Raw genomic sequence first — 18,562 nt, 5'->3', positions numbered from 1 at the left:
ACACTCAGCTCTCTTCTCCATCATCTTCTTCCTTTTATTTTTCTTAAGGTCTTTGATGTCCTCTGTTTTGGTTTTTTTTTGGGTGTACAGTTTGATATTTTTGCCTTAAGTTGCATTGCACCAGACGTCCATGTCCTGACATTGTTCATATATGTGTACCCTCCTCCTTTCTGTAGGCCTACTTTAGGTGCGACAGCATTCTGCAGTTCATTCTTGTAAGGAGAATCTGTTAATACGACGGTTTTTCCTTTTTGTCTTGTATTCCGCAGAGTATTTTGACAGATTAGTGGGATTGGAATGACAGTCTCAGGCGATATCAGGAAAGCTGATTTGTTCGGCGAACATAGCTGGTTGGAAGTGTCTGGCATCCATGAACATCCAGGCTGGGTTTGCTTTCTACTTGCATTCAAAGTATGACGGGGCAGAACGGCACACTATCCCATTCTGCCCCGTCCCGTTCCGCCCCAAGAGTACTTTTGAGGTTAACAACTTTTATCGAGTGTAATAACTGACGTATTTAAACGCATTAAATAACTAAAGTATAACAAATGCAATGCACTTTAAGGAAATGTGATATTTTAGGGTATACAATTAACAGTTAACAGCTTACCTTTCGTTGAAATTCACCAAACATTAGAACAACGCAAGCGGTAACGTGACGGACAACAATTCACTCAGATCTTACACTTCAAACTAAATCAAAATGGCTGTCCTCACTTCCCTTCCATTTGGAGAAATAGTTACATGCCCATACAACACGTTGCAGCACTGTCCAGTCTAGAAAAGAGCAATTTCCCATCGTGCCCCGCTATCCCTTTCTTCCCCGAGTTCCCCTAGCAGATATTTTTCCGACTGACATAGTGGCTTTATTTAAACACTGCCTGGCGACAACTTATTTCTAGTACAACAACGAGTTTTACGAACAGATCGACGGGGTGGCGATGGGAAGCCCTCTCAGCCCAACTGTTACCAATTTATTTATGGAAATCTTCTAACAGCGAGCGCTGCAGACTGCCAGTAAAAAGCCAGCTAAATGATACCGCTATTTTGATGACACATTTGTAGTGTGGACTCATGGTGAAGAAAAGCTGGATGTCTTCTTGGGGCATCTGAACAGTATTAACCCGAAGATACAGTTTATGATGGAGAAAGAGAGCAACGGTCAACTCAATTTCCTGGATGTGTCGGTAATTAAACGAGTGGATGGGAGTCTGGGCCACAACGTATATAGAAAGAACACTCGCACGGATCAATAGCTTCACTAGGAATCAAATCATCATCCTAGGCAAAAAAGAGGTGTCATGGAAACCTTGGTGGAAAGAGCCAACAAAATCTGCGAGCCGGCTTACCTGCAAGATGAACTAAATCACTTACGGTGAGCCTTCATGAAAAACGGATATACCAGCAAGGAAATTGATCGAGCCCTCCATCAAAGAAGAAAGGAAGACAGAAGTCCAGAGCAACAGCGGTCAGCTACTGGAAAAGTTTTCCTACCGTTCATTAATAAAGTCACGGACAGTATCGGGAAAGTTCTGGCCAAGTATGGGATCGAAACAATCTTCAGACCCACCAAGAAGATTAATGAATATTTAAGAACTGCGAAAGACGCCCGACACCCCCTAGCAACACCTGGGGTATACAAAATTCCGTGCAGCTGTGGACAAGTATATATTTGAAGAACGAAAAGAAGTGTTGAAGAACGTGAAAGAAAGTGAAAGTGAAAAAAAAAAAACGTTGAAGAAAGTGAAAGAACGAAAAGAACCCGCTCAGCCGAACATAAAAGAAACTGCCGCTTAGGACACATCGAAAAATCGGCCGTAGCTGAGCATGTTTTTCGAGATGGAAACCACGAAATTAAATTTAATGAGACAAGCATTCTAACACGAACATCCCAATATCATGCGCGCATGTATAGAGAAACAAAAGAGATTCACAAACACCATAATAATTTTAATAGAAAAGAGGAAGTTTTAAAGTGGGATAAAAGGTGGATGTCGGCATTACGCCAGCAGAATGACAATCGATTACCCTTAATCGCGAATGATGACGCTTTGCAAAGATCGTCGGCATCACGTGACGAATGGTGGTGCCATTTATGCGCTTTATAAATGCGAGAGTACCTGGAGCCTCAGTCGCAGGAGCCGGACGACCTCAGAAGATGTCTCCCGCAGATGGAGACGAAACGTTAGGTAGAAATTTTATACATCGACCACGGCCTCTCAGGCCGGAAGTTTCATCTGAAGACAACACTGGCTGTGAAAGCCTACATTGTATGAATGTATGAGTTTTGTAACTCACAGTTGTGCACTAGACAAACAGACCAAATCTCGGTGACATTAAATAAAGGAATTGTATTCAGTGTTCACGAAAAATGTTCGAGACGTGTTTACGAGAAAAGAGAAAGCAGTATATGGACTGCGTAGATGTTACGACGAAATGTGAGATATGATGCAAATTGTGAAGTGCACATTGGAATAACAGAAACTAATACATAACTTTACTTGTTTCCAGGTGTTATTAATATTGACAATAGTCTCATAATGTGTACAAATGTTTCGTTTTCACGTAGCTGGAGTCCTGGAAGCTGCACAAAACCGGATGCTGACAATCGTTTGCAGCCTTTGGGAAGAACACGAAAAAAGTGAATATACTTGAAAAAAAAAAGACTCTAATATTTTTCCGTAAAAGCACTCCGTCTTCGGGCCTCGAGTGGGCTACCGGGACCATCCGACCGCCGTGTCATCCTCAGAGGAGGATGCGAATAGGAGGAGCGTGGGGTCAGCACACTGCTTTCCCGGTCGTTATGATGGTATTCTTGTCCGAAGCCGCTACTATTCGGTCGAGTAGCTCCTCAATTGGCATCACGAAGCTGAGTGCACCCCCGAAAAATGGCAACAGCGCATGGCGGCTGGATGGTCACCCATACAAGTTCCGGCCACGCCCAACAGCGCTTACCTTCGGTGATCTCACGGGAACTGATGTATCCACTGCAGCAAGGCCGTTGCTAATATTTTTCTGTAACATATAAAAAACATTAATATTTTTCCATGTGAAGCGCCATCGAGTGAGAAGGACAAAGACGATCTGCACGCCTTATCACCTACCTAGGCAATGATTAAAGAAGACAACATATACTCTGTTAATTTTCATTTGTCTGATAAAAGAGCAGACATTGTACCTTTCCAAGTAGTACCGCGGATATAGCAAGAAGCACTCTTCCTACGTTCCGTATTACGAGGTCTGTAATACGTGTAGTAATTTTTAATTTATCGAAATCATTTTCGAAATACTAAATATCGCTTGTTACCATTGAAACCATCTTTTATTTATTGAAGATTTGTGTTCTTTCCTGCAGTTATTAAAAGTTTTATAATTTATGATCTTACCCTATTATTGTCCACCATTATGATCGGTACAACTAATTTTGACAGATATTATTGACATAACTTATTCAGTTTACGCATTCGCGAAAGCAATTAAGTGTCTTCGTCATTATTTTCTTTTCTGATGCAAATATTTCTGTATTGGGTCACAAATGTCGAGTACGTTATTTTTCACACAGGTACCATTACAGAGAAAGCTATAACTAAATATGCTTCATGCTATTAAAATTAACAAATGAGTGTGCTACTAATAGATATACATACATCCTAACCCTAAATTTTCAACTCCTGAGACAAAAAGAGATCATGTTCACATGTTTTCACTTTGACGTAGCTCCACGATAACGTAACTTCAATAAAAAGAAATAATTATACTCAGTTACTTAGCATACCGAAGTCTTGACTGTAATAAAACTGTGCTAACATTTTTACAGCAGTTTAAAACATTGTAAGAACATCTGTGTTAAAAATAATTAACCATTATCTGTTTAAGAAAGACGCTTTCATACAACACGTAACAATTACACCAGACATAGATCATTCATTCACATTTACACATACGCGCAGACTACACACACACACACACACACACACACACACACACACACACAGCGCCATTATAACCAAACTGGTACAAGTTTAATCTTTGTCACACAGAATCATTGCTGAACTGCGCTCCAAAGGTCGGCCGATATGCTGCTTATATATATATATAACAGATTTGTCATACTTTTTATATAAACAAACATGACAAATATGTTATATATATAAACAAGTATGACAAATGTGTTTTGCAGCATATCGGCTGACCTTTGGAGCGCAGTTCAGCAGTGATTCTGTGTGGCAAAGATTAAAGTTGAGCCAGGTGGTTATAAAGGCGCTGCGAATGCAAGAAAGACATATGGCAAAGTTTCTGTATGTAACGAATTAGAGTCGTGACGTTGACACAAAAGATCGAAAAAGTGAGAAATGCGTTGTTGTTGTTGTTATGGTCTTCAGTCCAGAGACTGGTTTGATGCAGCTCTCCATGCTACTCTATCCTGTGCAAGCTTCCTCATCTCCCAGCACCTACTGCAGCCTACATCCTTCTGAATCTGCTCAGTGTACTCATCTCTTGGTCTCCCTCTACGGGTTTTACTCTCCACGCTGACCTCCAGTACTAAATTGGTGATCCCTTGATGCCTCAGAACATGTCCTACCAAGCGATCCCTTCTTCTAGTCAAGTTGTGCCACAAACTCCTCTTCCCCCCAATTCTGTTCAATACCTCCTCATTAGTTTTGTGATCTACCCGTCTAATCTTCAGCATTCTTCTGCAGCACATTTCGAAAGCTTCTATTCTCTTCTTGTCTAAACTATTTATCTTCCACGTTTCACTACCATACATGGCTACACTCCATACAAATACTTTCAGAAACGACTTCCTAACACTTAAATCTATACTCGATGTTAACAAATTTCTCTTCTTCAGAAACGCTTTCCTTGCCATTGCCAGTCTACATTTTATATCCTTTCTACTTCGACCATCATCAGTTATTTTGCTCCCCAAATAGCAAAACTCCTTTAATACTTTAAGTGTCTCATTTCCTAATCTAAGTCCCTCAGCATCACCCAACTTAATTCGACTACATTCCATTACCCTTGTTTTGTTTTTGTTGATGTTCATCTTATACCCTCCTTTCAAGACACGGTCCATTCCGTTCAACTGCTCTTCCAAGTCCTTTGCTGTCTCTGACAGAATTACAATGTCATCGGTGAACCTCAAAATTTTATTTTTTCTCCATGGATTTTAATACCTACTCCGAACTTTTCTTTCGTTTCCTTTACTGCTTGCTCAATATACAGATTGAATAGCATCGGGGAGAGGCTACAACCCTGTCTCACTCCCTTCCCAACCACTGCTTCCCTTTCATGCCCCTCGACTCTTACAACTGCCATCTGGTTTCTGTACAAATTGTAAATAGCCTTTCGCTCCCTGTATTTTACCCCTGCCACCTTCAGAATTTGAAAGAGAGTATTCCAGTCAACATTGTCAAAAGCTTTCTCTAAGTCTACAAATGCTAGAATCGTAGGTTTGCTTTTCCTTAATCTTTCTTCTAAGATATGTCGTAGGATCAGTATTGCCTCACGTGTTCCAACATTTCTACGGAATCCAAACTGATCTTTCCCGAGGTCGGCTTCTACCAGTTTTTTCATTCGTCTGTAAAGAATTAGCGTTAGTTTTTTGCAGCTGTGTCTTATTAAACTGATAGTTCGGTAATTTTCACATCTGTCATCACCTACTTTCTTTGGGATTGGAATTATTATATTCTTCTTGAAGTCTGAGGGAATTTCGCCTGTCTCATACATCTTGCTCACCAGATGGTAGAGTTTTGTCAGGACTGGCGCTCCCAAGGCCGTCAGTAGTTCTAATGGAATGTTGTCTACTCCCGGGGCCTTGTTTCGACTTAGGTCTTTCAGTGCTCCGTCAAACAATTCACGCAGTATCATATCTCACATTTCATCTTCATCTACATCCTCTTCCATTTCCATGACATTGTCCTCAAGAACATCACCCCTGTATAGACCCTCTATATACTCCGTCCACCTTTCTGCTTTCCATTCTTTGCTTAGAACTGGGTTTCCATCTGAGCTCTTGATATTCATACAAGTGGTTCTCTTTTCTCCAAAGGTCTCTTTAATTTTCCTGTAGGCAGTATCTATCTTACCCCTCGTGAGATAAGCCTCTACATTCTTACATTTGTCCTCTAGCCATCCCTGCTTAGCCATTTTGCACTTCCTGTCGATCTCATTTTTGAGACGTTTGTATTCCTTTTTGCCTGCTTCACGTACTGCATTTTTGTATTTTCTCGTTTCATCAATTAAATTCAGTATCTCTTCTGTTACCCAAGGATTTCTACTAGCCCTCGACTTTTTACCTACTTGATCCTCTGCTACCTTCCCTATTTCATTCCTCAAAGCTATCCATTCTTCTTCTACTGTATTTCTTTCCCCCATTCCTGTAAAATGTTCCCTTATGCTCTCCCTGAAACTCTGTACAACCTCTGGTTCTTTCAGTTTATCCAGGTCCCATCTCCTTAAAATCCCACCTTTTTGCGGTTTCTTCAGTTTTAATCTACAGTTCATAACCAACAGATTGTGGTTAGAGTCCGCATCTGCCCCTGGAAATGTCTTACAATTTAAAACCTGGTTCCTAAATCTCTGTCTTACCATTATATAATCTGTCTGAAACCTTTTAGTATCTGCAGGGTTCTTCCATGTATACAACCTTCTTTTATGATTCTTGAACCAAGTGTTAGCTATGATTAAGTAATGCTCTGTGAAAAATTCTACCAGGCGGCTTCCTCTTTCATTTCTTAGCCCCAATCCATATTCACCTACTACGTTTCCTTCTCTTCCTTTTCCTACTGTCGAATTCCAGTCACCCATGACTATTAAATTTTCGTCTCCCTTCACTACCTGAATAATTTCTTTTATCTCATCATACATTTCATCAATTTCTTCATCATCTGCAGAGCTAGTTGGCATATAAACTTGTACTACTGTAGTAGGCGTGGGCTTCGTGTCTATCTTGGCCACAATAATGCTTTCACTACGCGTCCTGCGTCGTGTATGGACGTGTGTGATGTCCTTAGGTTAGTTAGGTTTCAATAGTTCTAAGTTCTGGGGGCTGATGACCTCAGATGTTAAGTCCCATAGTGCTCAGAGCCATTTGAACCATTTGAACCATGCTTCCGGCCTTGTGACTCGGGTAGTTAACCTGCTGGAGGACGCCAGCGCCGTCAAGGAAGACATCGAGCATGAGGGGATGCAGATGGTTCGGAGTAATGTTCAAGCAATCTACAGCTGTCGCGGTGCCTTCGACAACAGCCACAGGTCCCTTTGCAGCCGGTATGAATGTGCCTGAATGTCTCCGTTGCATGTTATCGCCTTCACCGGGCTACGTCCGAAGTACGGCGCCTGTTCAGAGCATGGTGCAGCATGGTGCATAAAGGCTCGACCGTCGACCTAACTTAATAACAGTAGTGAATCTTCCGATCTTGACTCGTGGTCTCGTTTCAACGATCTCTCGTTTTCACTACAACCGTAATTTAAGTCAACATGGAGATACATATGGGTCGTCTGCCGCAGAGCACCGTGTGCACCGAACGATGAGCTCAGAAACTCTTTGGCGCCCCCAACATTCAACTTCGTCCCCGAGTCTGCCACAAGTCGCCACCTATCTTGCTGTACGGGGTGGGCAGGACTCGTGCCTGGACTCCGTGATAACGAGTGGACGTCCAACACATTGTCGCCTGCTATTAGTCTAGTTAGATGGCTTGTTTCGCGTTCAGTGGATCATTTTGCACGTTAAATATATAAATGTCGTGTGGATAGGGCCTCCCGTTGGGTTGACCTGTCGCCTGGTGCAAGTCTTTTTAATTGATGCCACTTCGGCGATTTGTGCGTCGATGGAGATGAGATGATAATGAATACGACACAACACGCAGTCTCTGTGCCGAGAAAATCTCCGACCCAGCCGGGAATCGAAACCGGGCTCCTTTGCATGACATTCTGCCGCGCTGACCACTCAGCTATCGAAGCAGACATTTTGCCAGTTAAATCGTAATGATGTGGATGTAAATTAACTTGTAAATGTGGCTACATGCTGAACATTTGTAAGTGTATTTCATTTTATTTTACTTTTATTTCATTTTGTGTATTTATTTTTTAATATACAGAAGCGGGCTTTCACACATGCACTCCGTCTTCAGGCCACAAGTGGCCCGTCGGGACCATCCGACCTCCGTGTCATCCTCAGCTGAGGATGCGGATAGGAGGGGCGTGTGGTCAGCACACCGCTCTCCCGCACCTTAAGATGGTTTTCTGTGACCGGAGCCGCTACTCTTCGGTCGAGTAGGACCTCAATTGGCTTCAAGAGGCTGAGTGTAGCCCGAAAAATGGGAACAGCTCATGGCGGCCCAGATGGTCACCCATCCAAGTGTCTGCCATGCCCGACAGCGCTTAACTTCGGTGACCTGACGGGAACCGGTGTATCCACAGCGGCAAGACCGTTGCCTTTCATGCATTAAAATAATAATAATTCTTCTACAGAATATCAGGAGTTGTGTAGGAGTATTTTTCCAGTTGGTTTTAAAATTTTACTGTGCTGTCTGTCAAATTCTGGTTAAGTGATCAAAAATTTTTGCCTTAGCGTTGTGCATCCCTTTTTGTGCTACAGACAACCTTAACGTGGAGTGATGAATGTCATTTTTCCTTTCGGTATTGTTATTGCGTAAATCATTGTTCCTTTTGATCTTTAGTTGATTATTTACTACAAACTTCATGAGGGAATTGGCCGGCCGAAGTGGCCGTGCGGTTAAAGGCGCTGCAGTCAGGAACCGCAAGACCGCTACGGTCGCAGGTTCGAATCCTGCCTCGGGCATGGATGTTTGTGATGTCCTTAGGTTAGTTAGCTTTAACTAGTTCTAAGTTAACTAGTTCTAGTTCGGCAGTTGAGTCCCATAGTGCTCAGAGCCATTTTTGCCATGAGGGAATTAGTACACTGCGAAGCAGTAGTCAGAATGTCCACCTTCTTAAATAGACGTCTACAAGATGATCGTGGCTGAACATCACATATTATTCGTACAGCCTGCGTTTTCGACCAATTAAGACTTTCTTTCTAAAAGACGAGTTACCTCAGAACAGTATTCCATATGACATTATTGAATGAAAACATCCAAAATTTGCCAACTTTCTGATTTGTCTCTCCCCAAGATATACAATGACTCTGAATGCAAATGTGGCTGAACTACGTTGTTTTAATAGTTACAAAATGTGCCTTTCCAGTTCAAATTCTCATCAGTGTGGACACCTAAGAAATTTTAAGTGTCGATCCCATTTATTATTTCCTCATAATGAGTTACAACTGTCACTGGTGTTCTACCCTAGATGTGCAGAACTGAATAATATATAGTATCAGTTTGGAACTGAGGATGACACCACCGGTGTGTGTGTGTGTGTGTGTGTGTGTGTGTGTGTGTGTGTGTATGTGTGTGTGTGCGTGCTGCGAGCGTCAACATGGCACTCAAGAATCACTGTTGCCCGCAATATTTACGAATGTGTACAGTGTTTATTAGAGCGATTCCTGATAAGAAATATTTTGTTCCCAGCCACCCACAACCGAGTGAGACGTACGCTGATGCTTCAGTCATGAGATTCCTCTTAGTAATCTGTTGTATCTCACAGAAACTCGACTGACTTGAACTCAAAAAGTCGTTGGAAGTCCCCTGCAGAAATGAGCCATACTGCCTCTACAGCCATCCACAATTGCGAAAGTGTTGTCGGCACAGAAAGTTGTGCACGAACTGACGTCTCCGGTTCGTCCCATAAATGTTAGACGGAATTCATGTCGGACGATTTCGCCGGCCAAATCATTCGCTCGAATTATCCAGAATGAGCTCCAAACCAATCGCGAACATCTGTGGCCTGCTGACATAGTTGTTTGGGAACGAATGGTTGCAAATAGTTTCCAATTAGCCGAACATAACGGAACGGAATGGACAGTGTCTTGAAAGAAGGATATAAGATGAACATCAACAGAAGCAAAACGAGGATAATGGAATGTAGTCAAATTAAATCGGGTGATGCTGAGGGAATTAGAATAGGAAATGAGACACTTAAAGTAGTAAAGGAGTTTTGCTATTTAGGGAGTAAAATAACTGATGATGGTCGAAGTAGATAGGATATAAAATGTAGACTGGCAATGGCAAGGAAATCGTTTCTGAAGAGGAGAAATTTGTTAACATCGACTATAGATTTAAGTGTCGGGAAGTCGTTTCTGAAAGTATTTGTATGGAGTGTAGCCATGTATGGAAGTGAAACATGGACGATAAATAGTTTGGACAAGAAGAGAATAGAAGCTTTCGAAATGTGATGCTACAGAAGAATGGTGAAAATTAGATGGGTAGATCACATAACTAAAGAGGAGGTATTGAATAGAATTGGGGAGAAGACGAGTTTGTGGTACAACTTGACAAAAAGAAGGGACCGGTTGGTAGGACATGTTTTGAGGCATCAAGGGATCACAAATTTAGCATTGGAGGGCAGCGTGGAGGGTAAAAATCGTAGAGGGAGACCAAGAGATGAATACACTAAGCAGATTCAGAAGGATGTAGGTTGCAGTAAGTACTGGGAGATGAAGAAGCTTGCACAGGATACAGTAGCATGGAGAGCTGCATCAAACCAGTCTCAGGACTGAAGACCACAACAAAAACAACGATTTACAGTCAATGATCCGTTCAGTTGGACTAGACGTCCAAGTTCATCCGATGTAAACGCAGTCCACACCATTTTGGAGCCACCACCAGCTTGCGCAATGCCTTGTTAACAACTTTGGTCCATGGCTTCGTCGTGTCTGCGTGAGTCCTACTATTAGCTCTTACCAACGGAAGTCGGGACTCATCTGACCAGGTCACGGTTTACTTGTCGTCTAGTGTCGAACAGACATGGTCACGAGGCCACGAGAGCTGCTTCGCGCCATGATGTGCTGTTAACAGTGGCTCTCGAATCGGTCGTCTGCTACCATAGCCTATTAACGCCACATGTCGCCGCCATGTCCTAAAGGGTACGTTCGTCTTATGTCCCATAATGATTACTGCGGTTATTCCACTCAGTGGACTTGTCTGCTAGCACTGACAACTTCATTCAAACGCCGCTGCTCTCGGTCGTTTAGTGACGGCTGTCGGCCACTGCGTTGTCCGTGGTGAGAGATAATGCCAGAAATATGGTGTTCTCGACACGCTCTTGAACTGTAGGTCTCGCGGTATTGAATTCTCTAAGATATCCGAAATAGAATGTCCATTTATCCAGCTCCAACTACCATTTCGCCTCCAAAGTGTCTTAATTCCCGTCGTGCGGCCACAACCACGTAGGAAACATTTTCACCTGAATCACCTGAGTACGAATGATAGCTCCAGCAATGCACTGCCCTTTCATACTTTGTAAACGCGATACTACCACCGTCTCCGTATGTGGGTGACCCGTTTCACAAAACGATCCTCATTTAATGTTACTAAATCGTCTTTATTGCTGATTTGTATCACTGTAGTATGTTTTTATGATTATCAAGACTTTTCTGAGTTTGGGTTCCTAAAATGTTAACGTTTTTAAATAGGAGTAAGCTAATGTCGTAGGCTGTATAGGGGCTGAGGCTGCTACATACACTGTGTGATCAAAAGCATCCTGACACCTGGCTGAAAATGACTTACAAGTTCGTGGCGCCCTCCATCGGCTATGCTGGAATTCAGTTTGGTGTTGACCCACCCTTGGCCTCCACGACAGCTTCCACTCTCGCAGGTATATGTTCGATCAGGTGCTAGAAGGTTTCTTGGGGAATGGCAGCCCATTTTTCACTGAGTGTTGCTCTGAGGAGAGGTATCGATGTCGGTCGTGTCCGCAGCTCGTGGTCGTGCGGTAGCGTTCTCGCTTCCCGCGCCCGAGTTCCCGGGTTCGATTCCCGGCGGGGTCAGGGATTTTCTCTGCCTCGTGATGACTGGGTGTTGTGTGATGTCCTTAAGTTAGTTAGGTTTACGTAGTTCTAAGTTCTAGGGGACTGATGACCATAGATGTTAAGTCGCATAGTGCTCAGAGCCATTTGAACCATTTGATGTTGGTCGGTGAGGCCTGGCACGAAGTCACCATTCCAAAACATCTCAAAGGTGTTCTGTAGGATTCAGGTCTGGACTCTGTGCAGGCCAGCCCATTATGAGTATGTTAATGTCGTGTAAAAACTCCGCCACAGGTCGTGCTGTCTGAAAAGGTGTACGATCGTGTTCAAAGATGCAGTCGCCATCCTCGAATTGCTCTTCAACACTGAGATGCAAAAAGGTGCTTAAAACATCAATGTCGGTCTGAGCTGTGACAGTGCCACGCAAAACAACAAGAGGTGCAAGCCTCGTACATTGAAAAATACGATCACACCATAACCCCACCTCCTCCGAATTATACTGTTGGCACTACACACGTTGGCAGGTAACATTTGCCGGGAATTCGCCATATCCACATCCTGCCATCGGATCGTCACATTGTGAACCGTCGTTCGTCACTGCACACAACTTTTTCCACTGTTCAAACGTCCAATATTTGCGCTCCCTACACCAAGCGAGGAGTCGTTTGGTATTTACCGGCGTGATGTGTGGCTTATGAGTAGCCGCTCGACCATGAAATTCAAGTTTTCTCACCTCCCGCCTAACTCTCATAGTACTTGCACTGGATCCTGATGCAGTTTGGGATTCCTGTGTGATGGTCTGGATAGATGTCTGCCTATTACACATTACTACCCTGTTCAACTGTCGGCTGTCTCCGTCAGTCATGAGACGAGGTCGGCCTGTACACTTTTGTGCTGTACGTGTCCTTTCACGTTTCCACTACACTATCACATCGGAAACTGTAGACCTAGGGATGTTTGGGAGAGTGAAAATCTCGCTTACAATCGTACGACACAAGTGACTCCCAATCTCCTGACCACGTTGGAAGTCCGTGAGTTCCGCGGAGCGCCCCATTCTGCTGTCTCACAAAGTCTAATGACTACTGTGGCCGCTGATATGGAGTACCTGGCAGCAGATGGCAGCACAATGCATCTAATACGAAAAACGTATGCTTTTAGGGGTGTCCGGATGCTTTTGATCAGATAATGTAGAATGTCAATGGACTAGCGATTTCGCCGGAATTCTGGATTTCACTTGCTCTTCCTGGACATTGGTATAACCACCATCAATTTATATATTTTTCCCTACAATCTACAAGTTGGCCCTTGGTAACAGAATTATTTGTATCAGTTTTGTGTAAATAAACCTTATAATGGTGATGTATTTATTGTGTTAAAAAATGGCTCAAATGGCTCTGAGCACAATGGGACTTAACTTCTGAGGTCATCAGTCCCCTAGAACTTATAACTACTTAAACCTAACTAACCGAAGGACATCACACACATCCATGCCCGAGGCAGGATTCGAACCTGCGACTGTAGCGCCTAGAACCGCTCGGCCACTCCGGCCGGCTATTTATTGTGTTATTCCTAGTTATAACAATGAATAAAGGACTGTTATCAACCAAGCTTGGAAGTTGTAAACACACATGCTCCATTGGCGATAATGCTGCATGCTTTTTGATAGGCAACTCCTTATTCTCTGTAGATGAATATCTTAACAGAGACTGTTAAGCCAGCTGAAGTAAAAATTTCTGATAGACTACGGTATGTTGATGATTTTCACTTATGGACCGTCTGACAGCAACTGAATGAAACACAATGTTAGTGCCATACGCGTTTCGCCTTTATTTTCTGCAAGGCATCATCAGTGGCCTGTAATATGTACATATGTTAGCTATTTTATTTACATTTTTGTCACTGTGCCTATAGGTTATAAACAGTTCTGGTGGTTGGTATTTCCTATTAAGTAGTAATGTTTTGAACTGTACTTACAGGTTGCGTAGACAGTTTCTTACATATTACGCTCCTGTTGCATTTTTGGTCTTGTTCTTCTTCCTATGAGCGCCAATTTGCTGTTTTTTCTGCATTCCACAGCACTATGCACTGAACGCTTTTTTTAATGCAATGTTTTGGTTTCTGTTGCCGACTGTCAAATGTTTTTGCCAGAGATCGAATATTACTGCCAAACTTATGAGTGTAACTATCGAAGTATCTGTGGTCTGTTCGTTGTTCGTGTATGCATTTGTGTGTGTGTGTGTGTGTGTGTGTGTGTGTGTGTGTGTGTGTGATTTTGGTGTCATATTAATTTAATTTAATTTTTTTGTATTTAATTTTTTTTTTTTTTTTTTTTTCAACGTGTACAACAGGTTCAAGAAAATACATCTGAGACTCCATAAGACGATACAGCATATAAAATTCAACAGAACATGCAAAAAGAACGATTTAATTCCAAGCTACATTAATGTAAAGGTTAAAAACAGTTCTACAGTGGCACAAAAGTCGAAATCATTTGCAGAACGATATTGGTTACTACATGAAATTAAGATGCTCTATTCGAAAAAACAGCACCTAAACATGATGCTCTATGAGACTCATCTAGAATTGGCAAAAAACGTAGGAAACGCCGCAGTTTTCATGGCACTAGTAGAAAAAACTGAGCACAACACATACATAGCAATGAAACATTTACAAAACAAACATAAACACAAGATAATGAAACTAACAGTAAAAAAGACGCAAAAATACATTTACATTTTAAATGTGAAACCACATGAACACCAACACTCATTCCATCCACGCTTAGTTAACCTAACAGAGACAGAACTACACGAAAACGAAAAAATGCTCTTGGAAAAAGGTTTGAAACACTGCACCAATAGCAAGGTGAACAATCAATACATAGAAAATCTCATAGTAGAAACCGAACACATCCTTACACGTGAAGAACAACAAAATAATTGTGAAATAAACATAGGACTGACAAGAGAACTAGTAAAAGAAGAAATAAAAGGCATAATAAAACAAACACAGCAGACACACAATAAGAACAACCAAACAGAAGCAGCTACTATGAAAAGGTTAAAACAAAAGTTAACAAACAACAATGTATTAATAACAAGAGCAGACAAGGGAAATGTAACAGTACTCATGGATAAAGAGCAATACATCACAAAAACCAAGGAATACATAAACACCAACGCAATACAAAAACTGAAGTCAGATCCTACTACACGATTCCAGGCAAATGTGAAACGAACACTGAAAAACATTGAACACACACTCACAGACAAACAAAAATACTACTTAACGCAGAAAAACCCTCAAGCACCAACACTCCGCAGTCAACCAAAAGTACATAAAGACGGAATGCCAATGAGACCTGTTATCAACTTCAAGAAAGCCCCAACATACCGCATAGCCAAACACCTCCAAAAGTTAGTTACAAAACACTATAAAGTAGAAAACAACAGAACACTGATAAACACTGGAAACCTAATAGAAAATATACAGAACATACAGGTACCGCACACAGCATCACTGATTTCATTCGATATAGAAAATATGTATACCTCCATCCCTATCACAGAAACAATAGAAATCATAGAACAAAATCTCTCATCCCACAGCAACCTCACCACAGACGCAATAAAAGAAATAACAGATATGCTCAGACTGACAACTGAACAAAACTACTTTCAGTTTGAGGAAGAATATTATCTACAAACTGATGGACTGCCCATGGGATCCCCAATATCAGGAACACTAGCAAACATTTTCATCAGTCACCTTGAAAATCAGATATTTGATAAGATAACCACAAATGAAAGTTTCAAAATCATATATTGGTACAGATACGTGGATGACATTATTTGTTTGATAGACGAGCCAAGTGAAAAAATAGATGAACTCCATTCAGAAATAAACAAAGCTCATAAGAACATAAAATTCACACTTGAAAAAGAAAAAGAAAATCAAATAAATTTTCTTGACATTACAATTAAAAAAGAAAATGGAAAACATACATTTAACATCTTTAGAAAACCAACAGCCACGGACACAATAATACATTCCACATCCAACCACCCCCAAAGCCAGAAATTTGCAGCACTAAGACACATGTTACATAGATTAAACAGAATCCCACTCAGTAAGAGAAACTATGAACAAGAAATGAACACGATCATACAAATAGCTAGGAACAACGGGTATGACACACATGTGGTACGCAGGCTCAATCAAAAAATAAAAACACAAATAAAAAACAAACACAACATTTCCACAATACAAAAGAACTCACAAGATGAAAACTTACAAACACACTCAACAAACACACACAATGACAACACCACACAGAAAAGAACCAGATGGTACACCATGACCTACACACATAAACTAACACACAGAGTTGCAAATATCCTAAAGAGACAGGGCTTCAAAATAGCATATAAGCCTGGGCAAACCCTTCAATCACACCTAAGCCAGCCAGCTACCAAGAGGGACAAATTCCAACAATCAGGAATATATAAACTTGAATGTCAAAGTTGTGATGCAGTATACATAGGCATGACATGCAGGAATTTTGAAACAAGATACAAAGAACATATCAGATGTTGGAAGTATGAAACAAACCATTCCACATTTGCAGAGCATTTAAAACACTACAACCATCATCCTACAAACATGGAACAAGAAATGAAAATAATGAGAATAAGCAACCATGACAAACATCTTATACAAATGCAAGAAAACTTCCACATCCAGAAAGCCATAGCAGAAAACAAACATGTGATAAATGAACAAACACACATCAGCACAGGCTCCTTACTACAATTAATAAAGGAAATGATAACATAAAAGAAAAGTATATAACACCAAAATACACACACACACACACACACACACACAGCCGACCCCCCCCCCCCAAAAAAAAAAAAATAAATAAATAAATAAATAATTAAATACAAAAAAATTAAATTAATATGACACCAAAATCACACACACACACACACACACACACACACACACACACACAAATGCATACACGAACAACGAACAGACCACAGATACTTCGATAGTTACACTCATAAGTTTGGCAGTAATATTCGATCTCTGGCAAAAACATTTGACAGTCGGCAACAGAAACCAAAACATTGCATTAAAAAAAGCGTTCAGTGCATAGTGCTGTGGAATGCAGAAAAAACAGCAAATTGGCGCTCATAGGAAGAAGAACAAGACCAAAAATGCAACAGGAGCGTAATATGTAAGAAACTGTCTACGCAACCTGTAAGTACAGTTCAAAACATTACTACTTAATAGGAAATACCAACCACCAGAACTGTTTATAACCTATAGGCACAGTGACAAAAATGTAAATAAAATAGCTAACATATGTACATATTACAGGCCACTGATGATGCCTTGCAGAAAATAAAGGCGAAACGCGTATGGCACTAACATTGTGTTTCATTCAGTTGCTGTCAGACGGTCCATAAGTGAAAATCATCAACATACCGTAGTATTACGCGCAACTGAGGAGGACAGGACCAAAAAATTGAAGATTTCTGATAGACATTAGTTTTGATAGCACTTGGCCACAACGGTCAAGATTAGCTAATTTGTGTATGATAAATTTATTAATAGTGCACAAAAATGTTTCTTTCTGACAGTGTGTTAATTCATTAAATATTAGATGTTCCAGTTTACCGCATTGTGTTCACCTATTTTGACAGTCTCCTGACAAATGGTCAGGATACTAAGTATTATATTAAAATGTATTATGTTTTTATTTTCATAGTTTTTGACTTGTTCCATACCCACGAGAATCACCAAATTTTTTGGGTCTATGGAACGAAAAAATCTAATCTAATCTAAGCCTGTTACAGCGAACCTCCTTTACTCTGATACTTACCATTGCCACAGACAGGCCCCTACTCCTAGGGGAAATGCTGGAGTTGCCGCTCAGCCAGCTGTCGACGCGGGTGCGTCTTCGACTCGGCGAAGAGGTCAACAGGGCCGCAGCTGGGCGCCTCGTGCAGTCATTAACTAAGTTTTGCGTTGAGTCGTCAAGACTCGTCAGATGAGGTGATTTACGATGTTGACTTGCTAGTGGAGACAATGAATTTTGTGTCAAGTTCCACTCTCATAGGCATGTTTCTTGCAAATGAGTCGCTAAAATTCAGTTGCGTTATCAGCTTTCACTTCGACAGATTTCGGACAACGCACCAATCATCAAAATGCGAGTAGTCAATGAAATGTAATGCTAATAAACGTTAAAATACTGATTATTTTCTTGGTTTGATGTTGTGAATGCAACGTTTGTAAAACGTTTCAATTAGAAAGTTCCATTAGTCAATTGATGATTTACTGTAATATTGTATGGTCCCCGACACACTAAATAATTTTGTGAAAAGACTGGTATCAAGCAAGGTTTTCTTTCCTAACGCATACTACAGCGGTGGCGACGCAAATATGTTTCTCAGGTTCATTTTAGGTGTTCTTATCATACTCGTCTTTTGTGTAAAAAAGGGCTCAGTTTAAAGGCGTCTTGCTAAGAAAATTTCTATGGAAACAGTTGTTAACACGTGGCTTAAGACGAAGCGAGCAGTGTCCGTGTGTGTGGTTTTTACTAGATTTGAATACTTCATTTAGACCGATTCCGGAAGCTTCAATTGCTACACAGGTAATGTTTTACGTGGTATAAGTCACATTTCG

The 18,562-nt window shown here is 41.3% G+C and overlaps 1 protein-coding gene and 1 pseudogene across 1 annotated transcript in view; both read right to left on the bottom strand.

Annotated features, from left to right (window-relative positions):
- The window catches only part of LOC126471331 (PR domain zinc finger protein 1-like), a 64,832-nt gene that overhangs the window by 12,915 nt on the left and 33,355 nt on the right, over positions 1-18,562 (bottom strand). The gene's annotated exons all lie outside the window — the stretch shown is intronic.
- LOC126426369 (5S ribosomal RNA) lies at positions 8,323-8,440 on the bottom strand (annotated as a pseudogene).

Source organism: Schistocerca serialis, chromosome 1, assembly GCF_023864345.2.
Source record: "Schistocerca serialis cubense isolate TAMUIC-IGC-003099 chromosome 1, iqSchSeri2.2, whole genome shotgun sequence".
Taxonomy (NCBI): Eukaryota; Metazoa; Arthropoda; class Insecta; order Orthoptera; family Acrididae; genus Schistocerca; species Schistocerca serialis.
This window is presented reverse-complemented; position numbering and strand designations above follow the sequence as displayed.